Here is a 15933-nt window from a genome sequence, read left to right as displayed (position 1 = left end):
GAAGAACACTGTTATCATTAAAAAGGGTAAAGGTAGAGAAGCGAGTGAAACCTTCACTAACATACAACAATGTCACACTAGAGTAGCTCTCAGTAATAAAGGGTGGCTCTATGTACCCCAGATCTGGACCACATTGTAGAGATTTGTGTATTTGCTACTCTGAGCTTATGGACAAAGTCTTTTAATCTGAAGCAGCAAAGGTTCCTACTTCTAAGTTAAAGCGTTCCAGCTTTGGCTTCTGTGTGGATGATGGTCCCAGCACATTCTTGTATTGGGACAAAGGAGGATAACTGGTAGCAAAATACCAACAAAAAGTTGTTGGTTAGGCATAGTGATGTTGAAAGAAGCATACCATGACATAAAATTTAAGCCCCAAATTCCAAAGAGCTATTTTGTTTCAAAACCTAACTTTTGAAAAGTCAAGACAAATTCCCTTGTTTCTTTGGCTGGGAATTTCACAGGTGCTGAAAGGCATGACATTCTTAATAACAGTTGGGTTCCCAAATATCTTGGGCCTCTCGGACTATCCTGAGTAAAAAAGTCTCTTCTGAGAACGTACCATATGGAGAGGACACCTGGTTTTGAGCAGTGATTTGCAAAAGGCTGTAAATCAGCTGGGAAAATATTACTGTATTCATAGTTATAATGGCATACTGCTGTCATTTGAGAATGCTGAAACTCTGTAGTAAGCTGTTAAATGGAAGTCCATTAATATACCCTTTAAAGTTTTCCACTGCGGGTTCTTGAATGTATCTGCCTCCTTTTTTGCTACAATAGGCAGTTTTGGTTTGCGCTGGCTTGCATACCAAGTACAGTTAGTTAATGAATATTTAATTGTCGTTAATGCAGAGACTCATGTTACATAGGAAAATATATTGGACAAGAAAAGCCTTAAACCCATCCTCACAGTAGAAACGGAAGCCTGAATATTTATTATAAGTCCACTTTTGGAAAGTTTGCTGGTTTATTCTAGTTTAAGTTATCTTTGAAATGGCTTGGTGTGGAAGCTCCATGTTTACTGGGTTTTTATTGGGACTGTTATGGGGCAAGGTGGAGCTAGATTATTGAGCATGGTAAATGGGGAAGGATCAAATACAATGAAAAGGGTTGTGATGTCTGATTCCTAGGCTGTAAGTCTTTGAAGCAGTACATGTTATGTGTTTGCACAGTGTTTTTAGGTGCTATGATAATACAAACAATGCATAACTCATTCCAGCTTTCATTACTGTCTAGAGACATGTGGGAGCAGGAGAGGAACCGAGTGCTAAAGGCTTAGAAATAAACATGAACAGAAATTAAGATTGTGCAGAATCTGGAACAAGTACAAGTGGATGAAGGGTAAACAAACTCAAAACATTAGAAATATGAATGTACATTTTAATGCCTAAATTCTCATATACATTTGTCCTTCAACATGGTCTTTCTCTTCTGTATGCAACAAAAGGTTGCGCTGTGGTCTAACTAGTCTGATTCACTACTTAACAGGCGTCACATTGCCTGTGAGTAGGGATCTCGAATTAGTCCAAAGTCCTCACAAATAAGATATTCAATGCTCAGACAAACAAAGTATTTTGGTAAATGACATTGCAGCTTGAGAACAGAGTAACTCCTCTGTGTGTTTGCTGAGTGAGGTGATCTGTACAGTGTAACAATCTGTCCATTTGATAGCATGCTTCAAGTGTCCTAAATATTATGCTTATTTGTTTGGCAGGCATTATGCTTTCCTATTGAGAGCTCAAATGGTTCATTGACAATAACAATTCATCTGTAGTAATCCACCTTGAACTGTTTTTTTGTTCATTAAACATGAACTAAAATGATTTGTGGGGGAATCAGCATGAAAAGCCATTTAGTTTTAAAACACTTAAAGCAAAATTGCTTTTCACAGAAGTTCCTTTGCAATGTCTTTCTCTTTTCAGTGCTTTTAGTAGCACTATTCCCAGTGAGATGAACTCACTAACAAGAGACAGGGACTGTAAGATAAGAGTCTAAAGCCTGATCAGATACCTCAGTGTGAGCTGTGGGAAATCTGTGTATCATGGAAAAAAACAGCTTTAAAAAAACCCCCCCACCACCAAAAAAAGCCCTATTGTTGTGAAGATCTGTGGATATTATTCTTTGTGTAGTGCCAAGAACAAGATCCAGACTCAGGAAGTGGTATTTAACTGTGTTATCTTGGAGTTTAAAGTCCATGATCTCTTCTCTGTAGAGACAGAGTCAAAGGAAAAGCAGCTAATTTTCTCAGTAGCTTACAGACTTCTCCAAGACCTGTTTTCCCCAGGTCATTTAATATAACTGCTCTTTGACTACCGAAAGCAAAATGATAAACTGTGTTATACTGCAGCCTGGATGTCTGCAAAGGGTGGTAAGGATGAAGGGAGGTTGTATCTCCTATTTCCATGTACCTACATTTGATGGATGTAGCACCTTGTAGTTCGGAAGAAAAACTGAAGCTATGTTTTCATTACTGCGCCAAAGATGAAGATCTGTTTGCATCACTGGTCTGTCTGTCAGCCTTTTTGCTAGGTCTGCATAATTTTTATGGATTTTACATTTCTACATTTTATAAGGTCAAATTCAGATCTGGTAGAGCTGTTCCTGCAAGTGACCTCCAAGTTCTTGAATCTGATTCCATGGATCTGAAGAGGCAGGCAAGTTTAATTGGGCAAAGTGTTCTGTGATCCTGTCCCCTTGTAAAAAGCACTGCCTAGATGCATTTCAGGTTCCCATCATTAATTCAAGTCTCAGCCAAAGTTAACATAGCCAGAATTTCTTCTCTCTGGGATGTCAGGTACTGTATCTAATGAACTAGTTGGAGCATCAGTATATTGATACATTTCTGCCCTCAGCACTCCATTGTATGGCATCTCAGCAGTCTGTAGCAAGGTTGCTTCCATTGTACACTGGACTGAATATGTTTATAAGGGATTCTTTCTACAAATTAAGTGTAAATAAGCTAAACGAGTGCTAATAAAGATACTGGGCTGTCATCTCAGCTAGAGTAAATCTACATAGTGCTGTGTGTGAGGAAGTTCCTATGAAAATACGGGTATTTCCTTCTTCGATGTGGGTATAGATTCATCAAGCTGGGTCATACTTTAGTTGGTTGTCTTTTATGCACCATTCTTCCAGTTTCTTTGGAACCACTCATTCAAGTTTTGATCAGTATCCATCAGTGAGTAGTGTGTTATGTTATGACTTTCAGGGAGTGGACAACTTTTAGTATGTAGCCTAAGAGGTTTTAGTATGTAGGCAGCTGTGACTCAATTGCCATTGAACAGGAGACAATATTTTAATATTTGTATGACAGTAGTGCTGTTAGGACACAGTTAGGACCACAGCCTCCATTTCTCAGGCTCTAAAGAAAAGTAAATTTAGTTCTTGCCCCAAAAAGCTTACAGTTCAACCAGATGTTGTAGTGCAAACCCATTTTATCTGTGGTCAAATGAAAGTATCTTTTTTTTATCTGCCTAGCTGAAGAATTGTATAATGAAGTGTAAACTTGAGAAGAAGTAGAAAGCAATTTTCACTTAGCCTAAACCAATACTGTGTAATTCTTCCTTATGACATTATTGAGCAGTTTCTTGCACTCTTAAACTGTAGTAATGGCTGTTACTGAACCTCAGTTTATCTGGTTTTGACTCAGACCTCTTCCAATTCATTTATTCTCACTTTGTTGGACATCTGTATCCTGAATCCAAGTTTATCTACCTGTCAACCATCAACGACTATCAAGTTGTTCCTAAAGTAAAATGTTCTATCAGTTAAGCAGTACTAACTCTGCAATGGAAGCTGGATATATTGTGGGTTTGAAAAGAAAAAGAAAAAAACCAAAACAAGCCCAAACCCTCTCAAACAGCAACTTAATATTGAGGTTTTTCCTCATCTTGTTATCTTGGTTCAATCTGCAGTGTATTTTGAGCATACATGTTACAGCATGCGCAGGGCTACAAGACAGATAAAATTATGGGTTGAAATATGGTTATGCTATTAGAATCAGTTTTGCACGGCATTTTTCAGTGTCTCATTATGGGAAGAACATTTAATTCCAGTCATGCATCAAATCTGTTTGACTTACACATTGCACAAAATATACATAAGTAGAACAAAATGACTTCAGGCCTCAGGGCTCTGAGAACTTTCTGAGCAAGTGTAACATTCTAGATACTTTGTGCAACAGTATACACTGAAACAAACATGGTCAGGAGATACACAGGGGAGTTATTATTTATATATTAAATTCACGCAGCAAACTGCATTGACTTCAGTGGGTTTCTTGGCAAATCGCCAAACCTCTGCGATGATTTTAATAAAGAAGAAAATTTTTTTTTTCAGAATTGTAATGTCTTAAGGGGTCAGGAAAAGCGTATCAATGCTGTTTAATGTTGTGTTTTGTTGTTCTGTTACAGTAGCTTCTTAATTGTCATTAAAATTTGGTTATATCTATCTGGCAAAATGTTAAACATGTTTCCGTAGGGAATATGTTGTCCTTCTAACATTGAAGAAGCTTGTTTGGGTTTTTTTTTTTTAATGTAGTTTTTTTTTTAATGGCATAACTGTGTCAGTTGTGGTTTACATCCTGTGAAAGGGCTGAAGCCTTTTTGTTCGAAATATTGAACAGTAAATGCCTCTTTTATTCAGATTGTCCCAAAGCAAAACATAGGAAGATTCTAGCTCTGATGGATTCCTGCCAAGCAAGACATAAAATAGCAACTTAAAAACCCCCAGACCCCAAATTACCCAAATTTTACCCGTTTGGGTAAACCCCAAATCTGTTCATCAGAGTGAACGTTCTCAGCCAGTGCATGAAACCAAGAAATATTCTGATCATCAGAGCTCTTCATGTTAAACCTATAAATACTGTCTGAAACTTAGATAATGTTGATGTACTTTAAAGCACTTTACAGTTTGGTTCCAATGACTACAAGATGTTGGAAGAATTCCAATGCAATATTTTTAGCAAGTCACAAATTCTCTAAAATCGAAATGTGCTTCAGAGATAGCTCAAGTTTAACAAAATGCTGACAGAATCCTAACTGCCAAACACATTTCCTGTCTGGGTGCCTGTCTGGTTCCTTGGTTGTCCATTTGCTGGGATACCTGTCCCAGAGTCACTACCTTAGGGAGATGCTGAGTGACTTGCCTCTGGGCTGCAGGTTCCAGGCTCCCAGGATCCACAGCTTGCCCTAGGCAAGTGCTCTGCACCCTTTTGCAAAGAATGGACAAAGATTTGAGACTCCTTCATTCTAAGGAAGAGGGGAAAATAATTCAAGATGGAAAAATTCCCTACACTTAAGAATTGCCTTTTTGTGCAGTGTTCTAGAGCATGCATCATGTTGGCAAGTAGATGGACAACTGAAGTTGTTCTGTTGATTTAGATTTAAGTCGTTGTCCCTTTGTAGAATCAGATATTATATTGCTGCAACGTAGAAGATTAATGCTAGCCTTAAATTTTAGATGGGGGGGGGGGGGGGTGTGGCACTAGGAGATTAAATGACTTGTCCAAATTATTCAGAAAGCTTCCTTCCAAGGAAGCTGAATTCAGGTCTTCAGCCTTCACCACAGGGTCACTGTGCTTTCCTTTGTGAAACAAAACCAGCATGGTCTTTGGCACTGCAATCTTCCACTGTCTTGCTGCCAGTAATCTCTGTGTATTTGATGCTCTCTTCAGATGTAATGAAATCGATCATGTTGCAAAATGGAACCACCTTCTTTACACTTGAAGGCTGGCTCCAGGTGCCTGTGTGGGTGTGATGATATGGTTTTGGGTGATGGTATGAACTGTAACTAAATTAGAAGCTCTGTTCCTGTGTTCTTCAGCTATAAAAATAGGGATCTTGTTATATGCCTTGGTTCAGGCACAAAATGCTTGAGAAGAGCATGTGGGTGCAGTTGGGGAAGACTTTTATTTTCTTAGCTTTTAAACTAAAAACTGGTAAGCTTAAATCATCTTTTTCTTTAGTATTGTATTTCTTATTTAGCTTTAACACAGCGTGGCAAAACCGGGAAACATCCATAGAAGTTGCTGGCCTTATCTACAATAGTGTTTCCCTTCCTTCAGCTGCGCTAGTGCTCACAGCAATGGTAGCTACGGTATTGTAATTGGTGCCTAGTGCCCTCTCACTGTCAGCACGCCTGGATGACTTGGTAGTCCCAGCTGGTGGCCATGGGCTGCTAGGGTTAATAGGAATGCAGGCACAGCTGGTCTGGGTCAAATCCCGGCATGCTGTAGTTTGTGAAAATTTCCGATGGCCTCCAGTACGTGGTAGAAAGGATATAGCAGTTAAAAGGTATCTTTCATTATCATAGACTAATTAGGGCTGTCCTAACTTCCTGAGGGAATAAGTAGTAATAGCCACTAGTTACAGAAGATTGAAACCAGGCAGGAGTTGTTAGGCTGCGGAGGAGAAAATGCACTAGCTCCTCCTTATATCTTAATGAAATGTAACCTGGATGAAAAACAAAGCTGGGGAAAAAATAAGAAAACATTATCCATTCTTCGGCGCCTGTACACTTAGCCCCTAAAGGAGGTTAGAAGTGTTTTCTTTCTCACTGTGGAAGTGTGATTGCGTGGCAGCCTTGCTTTTTAAAATTTTGGGGTTTGTTTTCCTCCTTTTCCCCTTCATTTTTGTTTTGTTTTTCACTTGCATCGCTGAGGCTGGTGCTATTTTGCCTGCATCTCTAGAGTGAAAACAGGCTTTGCGTTCATGAGCTTCTAATCAGAAGTGATGATAACCCTTGAACGGAGCACTGTTGCCCTTGTCCTCATGAAATATTTTATCCTTTCTGGTATCACTGCACATGTAACTGTAATAAAGGCCAGTTTCTGCCACTGGATATGTGTAGAAGTTGATCTCTGTTATCTTTGTGCAGGAACATCTCACAGTGACATCTGTGGCTGTTCTGAACATGATTTCCTCTATTTCATGGGAATAAGATGATGCTTGTGCATTATTAAAAGGGTCTAACAAGTTTCCTGGGGAGAGCCTGTGAAATGCAGTGTATAACAGTATTTATGTAATTAACTCCTTGGGATTTTAATGAAAAATACTGCTGTTTTGCAACCATAATTTTCATTTTCTGGCAGCCTCAGAGTAACAAGGAAACTGTAAATTGCACAGTGTCCCTAAGCTATTGTTTCTGATAGGAAAGGTGGACAATTTTGCTGTCTTGAAGTGATGATTAGCTGCAATCTAATTGTTATATTAGCATATAATCACAACTATTCAGTGTAATGTCATCACAGTGCCATTCCAAGGATGAGGTGTAGTAAGAAACTTACTTTTTTCTTTTTCCTGAAGTTTTTATTTGAGAAGATATGAAGGAGATTCGGAAAACAAGCAGGAAGAGGTGAAACAAAGTATGTGTGTTGCCTCTGACTTCCCACTACCCCCCCTCCCATTTGGAGTTAGGTCACATACCAGGTTGGGTACGAGGCACTCCGAATGGACTAACTTCTCAAGCTTTCCACTCTACTTTTCAGCCTGGACTGCCAGCTTCCTCTGAGCTGTCTATGGTTGTGGCTGCACAGCTATCCATACCTGAGCTAGCAAAGCAAATGGTGTCCTACGCGTGATGGGTGCAGTAATGACTGAAGTGTATATGTACCCACAACTCCCTCTTCTTTGATCTTCAGAAATGTAATCTGCAGGAATGTTGTATCTCTGTACTGATGGAGTTGTGGCCCCTCCTGAATGCCCTGTCCCTTTGTGTGGGACATGATTTGTCCTCTCCATAATAGGATTGAGCTAAATGTAGTGCCCTTGACCTGACTTAGTTTAGCACTATTGTAAAACAACCAAACAAATGTCCATCTGTCCTCCAAACCTAACCCCACTAAAAGCATAAGTTTCTGTGATGCCCAAAGACTAGCAAAATCATCTTCATTCTGTAGTTTGTCTCTGGTGTGGGACCCCCAGCCCTCTCCAGGAAAATGAACACGGTGTGTCTTCCTACTGCACTGTTCTCATGACAGCAGGGTTTCTGTTTGGGAAACTAACACAAACTGTAATGGTCTACGTGATAGTAGATAACAGACAATTTGCAGTTGTCTCTTAGGAGAGCCCTGATATTTGGCTTCATTACAGAAGTGAGTAAGGGAAGATGAGGAGAAGAGCTAGTTGTTGGTGAACCAGGAGGATAGTCAGGGCTCTCTGGAAATGGGCTGTGTGAACCACAGGCTGATAGAGCCAGAGCAGCCAGCTTAGGAGAGTTGCTGTCAGGTAGAACATAAATTGTGGAGGTTTGTTTCAATAGAGGATGGTATAAAGTCCTAAACAGTCTTGTCCAGGGCATCTTTACAGGTCTTATGTTATGCCTTGTACACAGTGATTACCTTATCTCATACATTTTTCAAATGCTCTGTGCAGTTCATTCCAGGATGTTTTTCCTTCAGACCAAATTTTCGGGGTGGGGGGGGTGGGCCACATGTCATATAGTGACAATGGACAGCCTAGGTCCTTCTGGTCCCAAGAGAATTTCTGGGAGAGTTTCTCAAGTGAATGATTTACTGTCTCTTGCCCTATTCCTTCTCCAACAGAGCAGAAATATTCTAGTGACCTCAAAGCTAATGCACTCCAGTGTCTCTGGATGGAGACAGCAACATTTTTGGCAATGTAATTTTGGACCATTATTCTCCCTTTCATTCCCAACATTTTTGGGGGTGCTTCTAGCAGAAATCATGACCTTAGAAGCATCTGCTGGAAACTAGTCCCTCCAGACACACTGGAGAGATGAATTTTGCTCTTCATGCCATGGTACTCCCTGTGAAGCAGTTTTCTGTACATACATAAATGGAAAGTGTGTAATCTTCTGGCTAATTATGAACCTTTATCTGTATTGTCTTAACCAGACCACTGAAGTTCTTTTATTTATTAAACTATCCCATAGTCTGTGGCTACTGTTATATGTCAGAAGGTTTAGAAACAAGTTTCACTGGGTTATCGCACATCTCAAACTTCTTCTATAGTGAAAAAAAATGGGCTTGTTTCCTTACATTATTGTAGTCTTGTCTTCCTAAATCTTTTGTTCATACAAATATAAGCTTTCTGAGCTGAATATCCCAGTGTTGTGAATATAAGGACTCCACATTATCCTGGCATACAATTCGTAAGATTTGTTGAAGTGACAAATAATTGACTCTGCACTGAGATGGACAAAGAAAGGTGTCAGTTCTTCCCATCGGTGCATTTCCATTGTGTGGGGTGAAGAGTCAAATCTGCAAATTTAAGGTCTGGGTCATGTGGGTTGTATACTACTCCTGTGGTATGTTTGTACTGAAGATTGTTTTACCTGAAATGATTTAAGGAATTAGTCAATGTCTCAGGTATTAATGATAGTGCATCTCATTCTTAATTACACTATGTAAGTCTACAGTAATACTATTTAGAGGGAAGATGTTGGATCCAGTATAATGAAGATCAGAAGCTTGTGTAGGATCTATAGGTAGGAGAAACTCAGGTATTTGAGGGTTTGAAATTCTGATGTTGGCAAATAAAAGCAGAAAGAGAAGAAGTAAAATCATGTGTTAGTACTGGTATTATGGTATTACATTATAAACTGGTGTAACACCATTGAATTCACAAGGTACTCTCACTGTACTTGTTGAGGATCTGGTCTTTTGAGCCTATATATACACCAATTAATGCTGTTAATATCATAATAAGTTATCTTAATTACTTCTAAAAATGTTCTATTCATTTTCCAGATGGTACCCTGGATATGATGGGAACTTGCCCAGTCAATTTTGCCTTCCACGGGCTGATAACAATCTGTTTATAAAAGGTTTAAAATCCTCTCTTCCTATATTCGTGTTCTGCTTTGGCCTTGTTTATTCACAGCCGAATGCCTCTGATTACTTTAGCTGTCATGTGCTTAGTGTTTGATGCCTTGCATAGTAGAACTGGAATAAACTGGCTGTGCTATAAGATGTTCAGTGTATCATTAAGACAATGACCATTTAGCTATCTCATTTCTTTAGCAACATTTTAAAGATTAATCATAGACAGTGGCGTAAGCCAAGGAAGAGATAGTTGAAATAGATCAGAAATTAAGTATTTTTCTTTGTGGTATATTGCTTGGACTCAACATTTTAATAGCTTGGTGCGGAATTCACAACAACCACAATAACTTGTTTGTGTGCTTGAAATTTGGATGAGCAGTGATAGAGCAATTCTCAAATATTCAAGGCTAAATTTGCTGGCTCCGTCTTTGATGAGACTGCAGTAAGCAGTCAAATGCTTAATACCAGTGGCAGAAGTGGATGTGTTTCCCTTGGGGGTTGGAGGGGTGGCCACTCATTTGATAAACCTCAGAGGCCAACAAGTCACTGTAGTATAGAGTTCCAAGCAGCTAAAGCAATGGCCTCCTTCATGTCGGGGAGATGCTGTTGTGGTCTGCATGTGAGAAAGAGCTCCTGTTTCTTTTTCAGTTTACCAACATGCGGGGAGAGGGAGGTCTTTAAAACATCTAGGGGAAGTGTTTTGTTTTCAGGTACTCTTAAGTACAAATGTATTCTTAAAAAGCTTTGCCATTGGAGTTTGGTTTTTAACTGTTTTGATTGTCATATTACTGATTTTATGAGAACCATTTTGTAGCTTGATTTTTATATTAAAAATCAGGGAGTGGCCTCAATATCAACACATTATTGCCTGTGTAAAAAAGAAAACAGAAAAACCCCCACCTCACCAAAAAATAAATGCCCCCACTCAAAGCAACTACCCTCACCAACCTTATTGCTTATATCAAAAGGACATTATATAGTCTCTCTTCCCTTCCTTCAGAGAAACAGGTATAGACACTGCTGCAGGATGCCTCTTAATGAGTCATGGTTCATTCTTGCAGGTGACTTACTAATTCCACCACAGGTGTGAGAGTTGGGAATGGTTTCTGCTTTCTTTCTCTCTGGAATAATAAGTTGGTGTGTTTTTGTTTTGGTTTGTTTTGGTTTTTTCTGACAGGTAATCAATCAGTCTTAACTGAGTAGCTCTGAGTAGATGAATCATGGGATCAACTAAATTTGAGGACAAGGGTTTAGACTGTAGTTTATACAGTTTGTTTAATTGCTTAGTAATACAGCAAGGAAGGACTGGGGAAATTTTGACCTTACCTGGTGTAGAGTTGACTGTATTTTGGGGAAAGACAGTATCTCACGTGCATGCTGGCTGCTTATAATCCGAACTCTATGCATGTAAACCCTGAGTGGAGGAGACATCTGGGAGGGCTCTCTGTCTGAAGCTCAGTGAGGCCTGTATTGCCCACATGCAACTTAAGACAAATCCTTAGAAAAGGTTACCTAGTTACCACGTAGGGGAACAGACCTTTGCCGGGCCATGTTTCTCAACAGTTACGCCTCGGCTGAGTAAATAGGCCCTTTGAGCAAGTGCCAGATTTGACAACTGAAATAGTGTTTTTCATGCTTTCAGGCTCAAGCACAAACTCAAGCCCTCAAATTTGCATCTGAGAAGGTATCAACAATCAGTCTTGTTTCCTAAATGAATGGGGTTTGCGTTCTGTGCTGTTGTAGCTCTTCAAGTATCCTCTATACCTCCTTGGTTCCATATACATTTGTAGTTACTTTCTTGGACCTTTTGCTTATTGCTTGATCCTTTCTATACCAGCATGAAGAGAATATTAAGTTCTGCCACTCTGATGGGGAGTCATTTTCATCTTTAATTACATAAATTCTTTCTATATGTTTATTCAATCATTTGTATTGTAATAGAGTCTAGACTTGTCTCAGTCATGAGTCAAGGTCTCCTTACTTCTAGGATTTTCACAAATGGAAAACAAAGGGACTGTATTGCCCATAAGAAAAACCTTAGATCTACTTTGACCTATCCTGCTTTTCTTGTAGAACTCATATGAAATTACTGTAAGGTACAGTTCCATCGGTTTTGAAGGTGGATTATAGTGCTAGCATCTGAGAGTCAGAGAAGGCATAAAGTGTGTCTGCTTCACCACTTAGTTATTCAATATTGCAGCTGGAGATGGGGAGGCCATATGCAATGTACTGTCCCTGGGTGATACAAAAGATTTCATTTGGCTGGTGCTGCCTCAAGCTGTCACAGGTGTTTTTCTTTCATTTACAATAGCTCCCTTAAAATATAAATGACTGCATTTATTACATCAGCTCTTTTTCCTTCTTTGGAATATCCCAGCTAAAGTTACATTACACATGATAAATGTTCTTGCTCCCTTGAGAATTAGTTTTAATTACTGATGTAGGTGGGTAAAGGATCTATCATGTCTGAGATGTTAATTTTATCATGCTTTAATTAAGAGGTCAAGTGTGAAAGGCTGCTGAATACCTCCCACTTAAAGATGCTGAATAGAATGGTGGGGGATAGAAGGCACTGATATGATGAGGTTTTTACTGTCTGTAGGAGTATCGACTTTCCTTCTGCATCTCATTACAATGAGGCTGGCCTCTGGAAATACATGCTAACTTTATTCGCTCATTGTATTTTCTATCATTAAAGGCTTTTTCAGTCCAGAGTCTTCAAAGCACCAAACCAGCATGTCTCTTCTTTCAAAGGCAATGGTCACTCCTAGGTACAGCTGATTTCCATTAGAAATGTCAGGACCGCATCCTCTTGCCCAGTGTGTTTGCAGAACAGGGCTGTGACTATCCTACACCCCTGTACTGTGGCACAAGGGAGGATGTGGGGCAGGTGTTCACCAGAGGACAACAGGTACTGCCATCTCATTTGGGGAAAAAGCATTTGGGGGAAACATTTGGGGGAAAAAGCAGCAAAAAATGGGCAGGCAGAAGGAAGGGGTATCTCATAGCAAGACTAGAGAAAACTAGGCAATAAGAATGCCTTGTAGTAGGGTGGCTGGGAAATCCCTGACTGAGGTTGTTGTGTTTGCTGGGCAGCTGGAGCAGCAGTGCTATAGATAGGAGCAGGTCTTCCCTGGCCAATGTTTGAAGGTTTTCTTGAGATTGACCTCTTGCACTTTTAGAAATACTGAGTGACCAAGGAAGGTAGTACTGTTGCTCTCCAAACAGCTGTAAGGAGGTCAGCTGATGATTTTTATTAATGTCTTTTTCATCACTTGTTGTCTATGTGAATTGCTGATTCATTAAGATGTTCTTATGATGTATGATACAAGAAGTTTCTTTTCAGAAACTTTTCTCCTTTTTCTTGTATTTTCTGTTGCCGTTTTATCTTTTCTGTGGTGATCACTTCTCTTGCTTTTAAAGGAGAGTAACAGTTCAGCTATGCCACTGCCTTCCTCTGCATCCCTGGAGGAAGACTGATGTAATACTGGAAAAACACAGAGTTAAATATTAACATGTACTACTGAATGTTCTCACTGAAAAGATCAGGAACTTTTCCAAGTAGTGAAAGCACATTTTACTTTCCTTAGTTAAGTTTTGCTGCTTAACTTTTAAAACTACTGCTTGCTTGGTCATTTTAACATGGTTAATAGTTCTAATAATCAGGAGTTCTCTATTTCTCAAGTGCTCTCACCCAGGCTGCTTCTCCTTACCAGGTGATAGGCTTAGGAGAAGAATCTCATGTGGTGAATTAGTGCTGGAGTATATAATAAGTTTTTTCAAGGTAAGAAAGAGGTTGATTTTATTTTTTTTCCTCCCTTCTCTACTTTCTTTGGCTTGGAAATGGAAGTTTCATTGCTCGCCCTTTTAGTCAGAAAGGCAATGTTAATAAATGTTGTGATTTCATATTGATGCTACAGAAACTCCTTAAGGCATACTCAGAATTGAGGTTCCTCTTGGGTTATGAAGGCAGATAGCTGCCCCCATTTGTATTAGCTGAGGACCTAATTAGCTAAGGCTGTAAATGCATCATTTTCTTCTGCTGACTTGAAATGTCACCACCAGTCTCTGCTGAGATAAAAAGGTGCACAAAAGAAATGGCTTTGATGAAAAGGAGTCTTTTACTTTTAACAGTTTGATGTATTCAGAACACGTATTTATTCTGTCTTGCCGATTGCCTCAGGGGTTGAGACTTCTGCCTTAGTGCACTGGGAATCCCTGCTCAAGGTGTTAAAGCTCTAATCTTTGCAGAGCAGCTCAGATATCAGCTGTGGTGAAGCAGGAGCAGTAAAGCCTATGACCCTGAACTGGAAGAGCTAGATCAGTTAATATAATATTTGTGGGGTGGTATTACTGAAGCTTCTCTCTGTATATGTAAAGACTATGCATGATGATATGGAATTAGTCCTTCAGAAAGAAAATGATGGGTTTTGTTTTAATTCCCATTACTTGCATTTGTGCAATAGCATCCCAAAGCAAGAGAGGTCTTGGCATTTGCATGAGGCATGTGCTTCTGCCCGCAAACAGCCAGTAAGATAAGTCAATAAAAACAAGCCATGCAAGGCATGAATTGCTTAGAGGTGGAAGAGACCTATTAGGCTATCTAGCCCTCCTGCATGCCAGGGAAGAATTGCTTCAATGGGATTTGCTTTAGAGGACAGATGAATAGCTGAGTAAAACACAGGATCACATTTTCTGTATGATATGGTGGAAGACCTTCTATGCTGCAGATTTTACATGTGCGTCTAGCTTTGGACCTCATAAGCAGCAATATCCCAGAGAAATTTCCAGGCTGTTTGATTTAAAGTGTAGCAACGGTCTGAACAGAAACTGTTCCGATTGCACAGATGTGCAGTTTTGCTCTGTGGGATGATTATCATCTCATCAAAGGAGAACAAGAGGAAACGGCAAAAATCTGTGAGTATGTCTGTCTATGACAGCGCAAGTGCGCGTGTGTGTGTGTGACAGCGTGAGAGGTCTGTCCATGTTATATCAATTGTGAGAGTAAAATGGCTACTCTGCCTGACTGTAGGGAGGGAATTTTACAAAGGCAATACATTGCAAGGAGAACAAAGGCCTCACTGCGCTATGGCTGTGTGTGACACACGGTTAATACTAAAGCAAGCTACCATTTCCTATTAAAGTAGTGTCTTGCATGTTCATGAAACAGTGGCTGTGTAATGCAAAGTGATTTAGCTTTCTGGGAGCTGATGCATCTAGTTCTGGCACAGACATACGAGATCTCTGTGGTCAAAAAGGCAGACAAACATCTTGGTGCTGGTGTTTTAAGCAGCTTCATCTGGTGACTGGACAGGGAATTGCAGGCACATTTGTTTCATTGCATTCATTTCTTGCATTATTCCCCTTTTGTTTCCTTACCAGTATTTGTATTTGAATAGTAAAAGAGCTCTGTGGTAAATTATGTGCGTGTCCCACTTCTTTCCAGGCCTGACATGTTTATATATACAAAGAATTATGGAGGAATTAAAGAGAGGACCAAAGAAGCTCAGAAATTCTTTGGAAGAGCTTGTCAGATTTTTAATTAATGGGCATATAGCAGAGGGAGTGAAATCTGTTGCTCGGTACCATAATAGGCAGTGCAGTGCTTCTGCCTCTCTCTGTCAGCCTTAACAGACGGATTTATTTTTGGTCATGAGACATTTATCTCCTTTGCATCTATTAAAAGCCAATTCCAGTGTCAAAAATCAGTTGGAAATAACATGAAAAAGTTTAGTGGTGAAATGTGTTTCTTTTGGATGCTTGTCACAGCTCCATCAAGTCCTGGGGATCCTTTTTCACTTTATTTTGGTGTATTTTTGCCTTGCTGCAACTTGCATTTCTGGATGATTTAGGCATGTTCCGATAGCACCAAATAGGGGTGTGAATATTTAGATTGTGTAAAGAGGCTTAATGGAATTACTTTCAGGGAAATAATTAATATACTGTTGGTATAAATAATTGTTTTTCAACACTTTTCTGTGTGTGGACCCTTTAGAACTTTTTTTTAGCTGCAGATCCTTGCCTACCTGACTTAAGCCTATTGAAAGCAGACTTGTTTTTCTTCATGAGCATCCTTGAAGCAATCCACATAAAACCATGGGTAAGTGGCAGCCTGGTTTAACTCACCTGGTGCCATAGAGAAGGAGTCCACA

The 15933-nt window shown here is 39.6% G+C and overlaps 1 protein-coding gene across 14 annotated transcripts in view; it reads left to right on the top strand.

The window, feature by feature from the left end:
- The window catches only part of SORBS1 (sorbin and SH3 domain containing 1), a 170396-nt gene that overhangs the window by 22099 nt on the left and 132364 nt on the right, over positions 1-15933 (top strand). For 8 of the 14 annotated variants that reach the window (XM_075758528.1, XM_075758522.1, XM_075758529.1 and 5 more), the window contains exon 1: positions 14359-14698. The exons of the other annotated variants lie outside the window; for them this stretch is intronic. The gene's annotated coding sequence lies outside the window, so the exon portion shown is untranslated. Of the gene's footprint in view, positions 1-14358; positions 14699-15933 lie in introns of those variants that run through there. 14 annotated transcript variants of the gene reach the window in all.

This window comes from Balearica regulorum, chromosome 7 (genome assembly GCF_011004875.1).
Source record: "Balearica regulorum gibbericeps isolate bBalReg1 chromosome 7, bBalReg1.pri, whole genome shotgun sequence".
NCBI lineage: Eukaryota > Metazoa > Chordata > Aves > Gruiformes > Gruidae > Balearica > Balearica regulorum.
Note: the sequence above shows the minus strand (reverse complement) of the source record. Positions and strands in the feature narration are given on the sequence as shown.